The sequence below is a fragment of the Mus caroli genome, unplaced genomic scaffold (genome assembly GCF_978045245.1).
Source record: "Mus caroli unplaced genomic scaffold, Mus_caroli_1 scaffold_15, whole genome shotgun sequence".
NCBI lineage: Eukaryota > Metazoa > Chordata > Mammalia > Rodentia > Muridae > Mus > Mus caroli.
In genome coordinates, this window is record NW_028227270.1 from 56,326,797 (window position 1) to 56,337,175 (window position 10,379).

The 10,379-nt window shown below is 46.8% G+C and overlaps 1 pseudogene; it reads left to right on the forward strand.

Annotated features, from left to right (window-relative positions):
* The first annotated feature begins 8,682 nt into the window (after window positions 1-8,682).
* LOC110308366 (large ribosomal subunit protein uL1 pseudogene) lies at window positions 8,683-9,327 on the forward strand (annotated as a pseudogene).
* Window positions 9,328-10,379: the final 1,052 nt, after the last annotated feature.

Genomic DNA, 10,379 nt, shown 5'->3' on the forward strand with positions numbered 1-10,379 from the left:
CTGAATTGGCACTCTTTGCATCCATGTAAAAGCTGACTGTGGTAGTGTACACCTATAATACTGGTGTTGGGAAAGGGGACATAGGTGAATCAGTGGAGCTCCCTGGCAGATAGCCTAAGTCAATAGATGAGCTATAGTTTCAGTGAGATACTCTGTCTCAAAAATAAGGGCTTCTTATAAGAGATTGAGGGAAGAAAACAGATATTGACCTCTGGCCTTTACATAGGCCTACTCATGCACACCCTACCCCACCCCCATACCCCACACACTGTATACCGTGAATCTTTGGTGACATCCATTAGGAACTTAGATTTGTCAATTCCAATCCAAGTTTACCATTTCCTTTCTGTGAAGTTACCTTTCAAAAAAGAAAGAAAGAAAGAAGGAAAGAAAGAAAGAAAGAAAAGGAAGAAAGAAAGAAAGAAAGAAAGAAAGAAAGAAAGAAAGAAAGAAAGAAAAGAAGCATTTTTTTTTTTTTTGACAAATACACAAGGTGACTTGAGAGGTGTAACCTATGTGTGAAGGTTAGAACTGTCAACTTGACAACCTAGACTCACCCAAGAAGAAAGTTAGCAACAGGAATTTACATTGGGTTGACCTCTGGGTGAGTTTGTGGGTAATTGTTCTAATTAAGTCAAGTGATGAGGGAAGACCTAGCTCACTGTGGGCAGCACCATTCCCTTGAACTATATGAGTAGAGAAGTCAGCTGAATGTAGGGAAACAAGAAAGAACACACACATTTCTGTGTTCTCTTGACTATGGATATGATGTGACTAGCTGTTTGAAGTTTTTGTGTTGACTTTACCACAATGATGGACTGTAACCTAGAAATGAAAGCTGAAAGGAACCCCCCCCCTTCCCCTAAGTTGCTTCTTAGGTGGGGCAGGGTTCAGTTGTTTTAGCACAGCAATGGAGTGAGACTAGAATATTATATATGAAGAGCTAACTTGCTATATTTTTTAGATGCTGTCTTCGTTAGGGTTTTATTGCTGTGAATAGACACCATGACCAAGATAAGTCTTACAAAGGACAACAGTTAATTGGGGCTGGCTTACAGGTTCAGAGGTTCAGTCCAGTATCATCAAGGTAGGAATATGGCAGCATCCAGGCAGGCATAGTACAGGAGGAGCTGAGAGTTCTACATCTTAATCTTAAGGCTACTAGCAGAATACAGGCTCCCAGGCAGCTAGGACAAGGGTATTAAAGCCCATACCCACAAGACCACACCTACTCCAACAAGGCCACACCTCCCAACAGTAACCACTCCCTAGGCCAAGCATATACAAACCGTCACAGATGCTTTCTCTAGCCCCAGCTGGCCTTGAACATGTAAAATCCTCCAGCTTCTACTTCCCAAGTGTGTGCCACCACATCTGGTTATAAGAGACCACTTCTTGAGGGCCTTTTCAACATCTTGGGCAAAGATAACAAGATATAGAAGGGGTTTTCCTAAGCACTTAGAGTGAGCCAGACCATCCTTAGTAATACTGAATAATGTTAATTCTCAGAACCCCAGGGTCCTATGGATACTGCTAGTATCTATAGCACAGCACAGCCATCTTCCTAAATCCTGGCCAGGCTCCTTTTCATCATATCCCATTAGTCTAGGTCAATACAATTTAATTTCATCTCCAGCCAACACTATTTTAGCCCTCCAGGGCTTAATGGCCAGCAGCTGGGAGTTCTGGTTGAATGGTTCCTCTGGGGGGGGGGGGGGAGATGGAGATCTCTCCAGACTACAGATAGAGTGAACCTCATGGCCATCCTGTCTGGCCTTCTCTGCAAAGGCAGCACTTCAGAGTCACAGAAGCATGCAAAAGTGTCACTTTTATGCCCCGTGAGTGGATCCAAATTTTGATTTCAGATTACTTTAAAATTTTCCATCCCACAAGGGAACCCTGGGCTAGATAAAGAGGTGAGTGTCTACTGCAGCTGACTTCCTTTGGTGACTAATTATTCTTAGGTATCCACTGCTTTAGAGCTGCTATGTATCCTTCACACCTCCTGCCCCATCATTTATAAGCCCTATGGATGAGAGAGAGAGAGAGAGAGAGAGGGAGAGGGAGAGGGAGAGGGAGAGGGAGAGGGAGAGGGAGAGGGAGAGGGAGAGGGAGAGGGAGAGGGAGAGGGAGAGGGAGAGGGAGAGAGAGAGAGAGAGAGAGAGAGAGAGAGAGAGAGGGAGGGGAGGGAGGGATGGAGGGAGAGAGAGAGAGAGAGAGAGAGAGAGAGAGAGAGAGAGGGAGGGAGGGAGGGAGGGAGGGATGGAGGGAGAGAGAGAGAGAGAGAGAGAGAGAGAGAGAGAGAGAACGCAGCAGTAACTTTTATTGGCTGCTGAAATGCATTAGGTTGCATAGACTTTGAACTGTGTGGGGGAAGATAGCTGGGCATGTAACCAGAATAACTCGCATCCGTCTCCATCTCAGCTCCCTTAATAAACCTCTGCATTGTTTTATGCCCAGGATTTATTGATGACCTGCAGTGGCCCTCTCCCAGGCCTGGCCCGCTGGGGTGTTTGTGGGGGAAAGGGCAATGAACAAGGCCCACTCCCTGACCCAAGCTACCCCATAAATCAGACCCTGCCTTGGGCTGTGATGGGGAGCCAGATGGTAGCTGTTATTGCAGGAGCTCGACAGGAATCAAGGCCTGTGATCTTCCCTGTTGTTAACAGGCCTGATTTTTTATGGCTGTCAGCGTCCTTGCAATGGCTGAGGGAGGCATGCAGGGAGAGTGCAGGGGCCCCATCGCTCTAGAGCTAGGCTTTTTGCTCCCGAGAGGACAAGCTGCACAGGTTGTTCCTTCTTCCTTGCTGACCGGGGGTCTTGGCCTCAGACTATGTTTTTCTGAAGCAGTTTCTTAGGGTGCGCAAGTGGCAAGGCTATATATAAACAAACACCATCTAGAAGGGAAAAATGGTGGCAAGCTCCTTTTGCTGATGGCCCGTAGACCCTTAACATCGTGACCCTACCTGAGAGGGGACAGCCGGACCTTTCCGTTGGAGTGACAGCTGAAACTCAGAGGTGGTGTTGCTGCCTAGAATGCAGCCCCAAACACTGTGGATGCTGAAATAAAAGAAATTACTAAAAACTACTTGGAGGATGTTTGGATTCTTGCGTTTTCAGAAAGGATAGATGGAAAGTTTAAGAAGGATAAGGAGGGAGAATGGAGGGGACATCGGGGAAAGTAGAGTTTCCGAGACCCAGATAGAAACTCCAGTCAGCTCGGAGGTATCTGATTAGGGGTATTAGCTGCCGAGATCCGGTCATTAAGGTGGGGTAGACCACAGCGGGCGTAGTGGCCTGGACACCACCGTGGAGGTAAACAGCTTATTAAGTCCTTGTGTGGTCCAGAGGCCTGTTTCCAACAGGCACAACCTCCCAGAAAGAACAGAACTGGCCCAGGGCAGGGTTGTGTGGCCAACACCAAACAGCCTACCAACACTCGGAGCAGATAGTAACAAACTCCCAGCTGCAGCCAAGTGGTTCACAGGGCAAGAGAGCAAAGCTATTTATTTATTTCTGTAGGGCTTGAAGCTAGCCTTGGATCACAGGGAGGTTAAGCTTACAGATAAAGCAGACATTCCCAGGAAATCACATCTAGAGAGTTCCGTTGGGGGGCAGGAGGGATCCAAGCTCTTAGAAACCTTTTAGGCACACTTGGACCACCTCTCCCCTCTGCAATCATATGCTGCAGACGGAATGAACCTGCAGCCACATGTCAAGTTTCAACATTGTGAGCCAGGGGACAGGCAGTAAGTGTATTGGTGTCTGGCGGCCCACAATTCTCATTGTCTCTAGACAGTTTGTCCATGTGGAAAAGAAAATGACCAAAGTAGCTTCAAGAACAATCTGCTGTTCATAGCCCCCACCCTTCACCCCCAGTTCACAGAGACAGAACTGTAATGCAAGCACTAGAAGGTAGAAGGAGGAGGGTCACAAGTCCAAGGTCATTCATGGTTTCATAGTGAGTTTGAGGACAGTCCGGGGGTACACATAACACTGTATCTCCAATAAAATCAAGACAAAACAAAGGGGCAGTGAGCAATAAGATGGCTCAGTGGGTAAAGTGCCTGTCTCCAAACATGGCAAGCCGAGCTTGATCCTCAGGACTCAGGACCTTCACGGTAGGGGAGGGCTGTCTACTACAAGTTTTGTTCTGACCTTAGCTTGCAAGCTCTCTCTGTCTCTCTTTGTCTCTCTGCCTCTCTCTCACACACATACATGTAGGGGAGGGCTGTCTACTACAAGTTATATTCTGACTTTAACTTGCCTGTTCTCTCTCTCCCTCCCTCTTCCCCTTCCACTTTCTCTCTCTCTCTCTCTCTCTCTCTCTCTCTCTCTCACACACACACACACACACACACACACACACAGAGAGAGAGAGAGAGAGAGAGAGAGAGAGAGAGAGAGAGAGAAACTGAATTTAATAAATAAGAATGGAAGTGTACCTGACTGTCTCTGGGCTGTCCTTATCATCTCCGACTCTTGATTTCTTTGATGTAGAAAGGGGATAATTTGCGTACCTACCTCAATGTTTTCATTGTTGAAAACATTAATTAACATTGACACCCACTGGGCCCCTGTCACAGTGCCTGGAACGTGGCTTATAGCCCCTACTCTGTAAAAGTGAACCTATTGTTCTGATCGCTAATATTTGGTTGGACTAAATATGCAGATTAATTACTGTTCCTTTAACTCGGTTTATCATATGATCCAAGAGTAATAGAGGTACCAATGATAAGCAGCCAAATGAAATCACCTGCTGTGGACCAGACACAAGCTCCTCATGTCCAACCTATGAATAAGGGAGGCTCAGGAAACTTAACTTTCTAGTTAACCTTGTAGGTTAGCATGAACTTGTAGGTTAGCATGAACTTGTAGGTTAGCATGAACTTGTAGGTTAGCATGAACTTGTAGGTTAGCTTGCATGAACTTGGACTTGAGCCTAAGAAGTCTGAGCTCAGGGCTTTTCTACACTACTGGCCACAGCAGACCCTATCAGTCGTGTCTGGTGACCTTTAAGGGCATAGAAGGGCAATAAGGTCACATTTCTTGATTTTTCACAGATACTTATGGTCAGGGATGCCCTGGGCATTCTCCCTAGTGAATGAAACAGCACTGGCTAATATTTTGGTAGTACTAGCCAAGAAAAGCCTCTGTGTCTGATGGAATCTGGGAGGAGGAATGGAGCTGAGTTGTCTCGTTAGCAAGTGAGCCAGGAGTAGGTTTGCCAGGCATCGCTCCAGCATCTCATGGAGGTAAATCCCCACATTGGTTAGAACTCATTCGCCTTGACATTGCCTTCCAGATTCAAGGCATCTAGCAGAGTTCACCTTTAAGCAGGCAATTATTTCCATGATTAGAACACTGGCGCTGGAGAATATGGGTGCTCCGAGCAAACTGCCAAGGGAGGACACTGGCAGCTCAAGGAGAGGAGAGAAGGTTCTAAAACGTCAGGAAAAGAAAAGTCAGGGAAGGGGAGTAATATCAAAGAATAAGATTATCATGCATATTCAGGAAAGGACAGGTTCCAGGTGGGACTCTCAATATCATTCTGGAAACCAGACAAGACCTGAGGAAATGATGTGAAATTCCACTCCACTGTGAGTGGTGAAGCTGAGGGTGTCAGGGATGTGATGCCCTGTGAGGTTGAGTGATTGTCAGTGATTTTCCTTTTTTTTTTTTTTTTTTTTTTTTGAGACAGGGTTTCTCTGTATAGCCCTGGCTGTCCTGGAACTCACTTTGTAGACCAGGCTGGCCTCGAACTCAGAAATCCGCCTGCCTCTGCCTCCCGAGTGCTGGGATTAAAGGCGTGCGCCACCATGCCCGGCTGTCAGTGATTTTCCAACTCAGATTACATCACCACTACAACCGAGTTAGCTACCGGGTCCTTCGTTGTTCAACACAGAGCTACCTGTGTGACCCAGAAGTAAAATATTTCTGAATGATTTCCAAACCAGCTGAGTGTGGGCTCGTCCTGTCCTTTTCCTCGAATTTCTTTCTACCTCTATAACTCCTTCCCTCCTCTCTTTCTCCTCTTCCTCCCCTCCCTTCATCCTTGTCATTCTTCCCCTTTCTCCTCTCCTTTCTCCCTCCTCTCCTCCCTCCCTCCTCTCCTCCCTCCCTCCTCTCCTCCCTCCCTCCTCTCCTCCCTCCCTCCCTCCCTCCCTCCCTTCCTTCCTTCCTTCCTTCCTTCCTTCCTTCCTTCCTTCCTTCCTTCCTTCCTTCCTTCCTTCCTTCCCTCCTACTATTTCAATTTCTGTCTATTGAAGTTATTTCAACCCTGCAGGAAACAAAGCTAAGGGAGAGTCCAAGAAGGTTTTCAGGTGACCTCATACCCAGTCAGTCCACTGCAGTCAACAGCCTGCAGTGCACAGCAAGAAGGGACGAAGGTAAGGCTCTGTGAAAGGAGACTAAGTCACTGCTGCTCCTGCTGAGTCCCTTCTGCACTTCAGCATGACGTGCCTGTCCTTGAGGCTTATGAAAATCTGAGTGGAACTGAGTTTCAGACTCATGTTTTGCTTCCATAGATGGGAGGCTGTGGATTTCCATTACATGATGCCTCTTAGACCTGGTTTGTAAACCCTGATGAGTATTGCTGCTGTGCTCTGATTATCACTTACAGTACATTATGCTGTGTTGAGGCCTGGGGTATGTTAATATTTTAAGAATCTTACCTCAGCTACTGTATGCTTTAAAATAGCAGGCAAACTCTAACAGAATCCAAGGTCGCATAGTGGATAAAATGGGATGCATTCAAATGAGTTCTCCTTTCCTTTCTCGGTTACCTTACAGATCCAGAGAGTCAGCAACTCTGGTCTTAATGGTCCATGAAGCCAGGCAATGGTGGCACACACCTTTAATCCCAGCACTTGGGAGGCAGAGGCAGGCAGATTTCTGAGTTCGAGGCCAGCATGGTCTACAGAGTAAGTTCCAGGACAGCCAGGGCTACACAGAGAAACCCTGTCTCAAAAAACAAAACAAACAAAACAAACAAACAAACAACCAGAAAGAAATGGTCCAATGGTCCATGAAGTGACCTAGTATGGGTGGAAGCCTCAGGAAAAGGAGAAACCTAACCACACATAGGGATTTAAGGACAATCAAACTAACGAGACCACAGCACAGAGGAGATTGAGGGAACTACAGAATGATCTGGGCAAAGACCCATCTCAGCTCTTCCTGCATTGTCTGAGCATCCTGTTCAGTCTTCCTCCCTCCCTCCTTCCTCCCTCCATCGTCACTTCTTCCTCCCTCTCTCCTCTATCTCTCTTATCTCATTCCTCTTTCCCTCCTCCTTTTTCCCTCCTTCTTCCCTCCCCCTCCCTCTTTCCTTTCTCACTCCCTCCTTCATTCCTCCCTCCTCCCCCTTCCTCCTTCCTTCTTCCTTCTTCCCTCCCTCCTTTCTCCTACCTGTCTCTCTCCCTCTTCCCTCCTTCCTTCCTCCCTCCTTCTTCCTTCCTTCTTCCTCCTCCTCCCCTTCTCCCTCCTCCCTCCTTCCTTCCCCCCTAATCCTACTCTCCTTCCTCCCTCCTTCCTTCCCCCTCCTCCTCCTCCCCCTCTCCTTCCTTCCTTCCTTCCTTCCTTCCTTCCTTCCTTCCTTCCTTCCTTCTTTCCTTCCTTCCTTCTCTGACTCATTCAGACAGCTCTTCCTCCTTTTATCCTATTCAGGAGAGATGTCGTTGACAGCACACTGAAGGACAAAGGCAACAGCATGGATGTCATCATGAACTAGGGAATCATGTGACTCATGCAGCTAGCAGACAGATTGGGCAGCAGAGTGTCATTTTCTTAGTTCAATAATCTAACCCCAAGTGACCTACTTCATAGCTTTTAGCTTTCCTCAGTGAACGTGTGCATGTTTTTTAGTGTATATAGTTATCGAGCATAACCTGATGTTTTGAAGCATGCACTCAGGGTGCAATGGGCCTTTGCCCAGATCATTTTGTGGTTTTAAATGTTTTCTTTAAAATGGGATGGATCGAAGCACTTTGGGGTTGTTTTGTTTTTGTTTTCAAATATCCCACGGTAGATGACATAATGATGGGATTAGGAAAAGAGGAGAGAAGTTGCTCAGTGTGAAAAGGTGACAGGATGGTAACAGAAATGCAGTGGAGAATAGGGGAGGGGAAGCCATGGGACATGGAGAGGAAGGGCCCCTCAGTTGGGTTCCTGGAGCAGCCCAGGCCACTGGCAGCAGCAGGTCCAATCCTTTACAAAATGTTCTGTGTGGCCTCTACCTCCTCATTTGTGACTTTCTGCATTAACTACCATCTACTATTACTACTACTACTACTACACACATGCACACACACACACACACACACACACACACACACACACTTTCTCTGATCAGATGCTCACTTAACAAAATAATAGGAGTAGCTTCACTCCTGGGGCGTATGAACTCTCCAAACCATGGGTTCCTTGACCAGATTATAGTAGCAGGTGTATATTTATTCCTGTATAGCAAGCCTTAAATCCAAATAAATGGCAGTTAATCACCTCCATAACATTCAGGGCAGTGTTGCACTCAGGGTCATTATGGTAGTTCCCAGGGTTCACATCACAGAAAAAAGAATCACTAGACAGTTGCCCCTGCTTCATTCCCAGCAGCCTACACAGCACCTCCCATACTATGAAAGCTATCAGACTTTCTTTCCGGTTTCCCTGGCAGCTGCAGTCATGAGCAGCAAAGTCCCACGCGACACCCTGTACGAGGTGGTGCGGGAAGTCCTGCACGAGAACCAGCGCAAGCGCTGCAAGTTTCTGGAGATGGTGGGGCTGCAGATCAGCCTGAAGAACTACGACCCTCAGAAGGACAAACGTTTCTCGGGCACCGTCAGGCTTAAGTCCACCCCTCGCCCCAAGTTCTCGGTGTGCGTTCTGGAGGACCAGCAGCACTGTGATGAAGCCAAGGCCATGGATATCCCCCACATGGACATCGAGGCACTCAAGAAGCTTAACAAGAACAAGAAGTTGGTCAAGAAGCTGGCCAAGAAGTACGATGCCTTTTTGGCCTCTGATCAAGCAGATCCCACGTATCCTGGGCCCAGGCTTAAACAAGGCTGGCAAGTTCCCCTCCCTGCTGACACACAATAAAACATGGCGGCCAAAGTGGATGAGGTGAAATCTACAATCAAGTTCCAGATGAAGAAGGTGCAGTGTCTGGCCATCGCTGTTGGCCACGTGAAGATGACTGATGATGAGCTGGTCCACACCATTCATCTGGCTGTCAATTTCTTGGTGTCCTTGCTCAAGAAAAACTGGCAAAACGTCCAGGCTTTGTACATCAAGAGCACAATGGGCAAGCCCCAGTGTCTGTATTAGGATGTTCCAATAAACCTCAGTGCTACCACTCAAAAAAAAAGAAAGAAAGAAAGAAAGAAAAAAGAAAGCTACCAGAATGGAGGAAACTTTTAGTCAGTAGTTTGATCTCTCCAAGTCCTGTGACCAACGTTTGTGGTGTCTTTGGCAATAGGCTATTACCATCCAGTTCTGGTGGGCAAGCAAGAGCATCCTGACCAACAACTCAATGGGGGAAGGTGTCGCACACCTACCCCTGAGATTTGTATTTGGCAACCCATGATTCTTGGAGGAACACTATCCCCATGTAGGATAACTCCATTTAAACTCACACATATATGAAGTTTGTAAAATAGTAGGTTTTCATATGGCTTTTCAAACATCCTTAACGTTAGCTGTCATCTGCCTTATTCACTGAGGCAAGCTCTCTCAGCAAATCCAGACTCACTAGCCAGCTCAGGGCTGCACACTCATGTAGCATTTCCATGGTTTCTAACATCCAAATTCTGGTCCTTAGGCTTATACAGTAAGTACTTTAACCTCTGAGCCCAGTCTCCAGCCCCCAACCTTCTACATACTTCATGAAGAACTAGAAGAGAGGAGCTGAAAATATCCAAACATGAAGAAGTAATAAGAGACAGAGAGCTGGCCATCTGATGGGACACAATACACTTTATATCCACATACAGAAGCACTGTGCCGTTCCCTGTAAATACACACGGTCATTGTACTGGGTTACAATAAACATGCCATCAGAAAAGAAAATCTGTCACCTAAGCTAGTTCCCAATGCTTGTTGGAGCCTGTGATATAGAGATCTGTGTATTTGACAAACCCCTGAAGAAACGGAAATTTTGGCCTCAGAAGGTTCCAAGGCAGTGACCTTGTTATTGTTCCTAGGGTAAGCTATTTTAATATTTCTCAGTATGTCAGCACCGAGTGCTTCCTCCTAATCCCACGTGTAAAATCTATCTGAAAAGGCCGCATAGAAACCAGAAGAACACTGCAACAAAAGAACTCAGCGACAAGGGGACGTTTACATAGGCTCTTGAATAGCTGAGTTCCAGGGGGCCACAG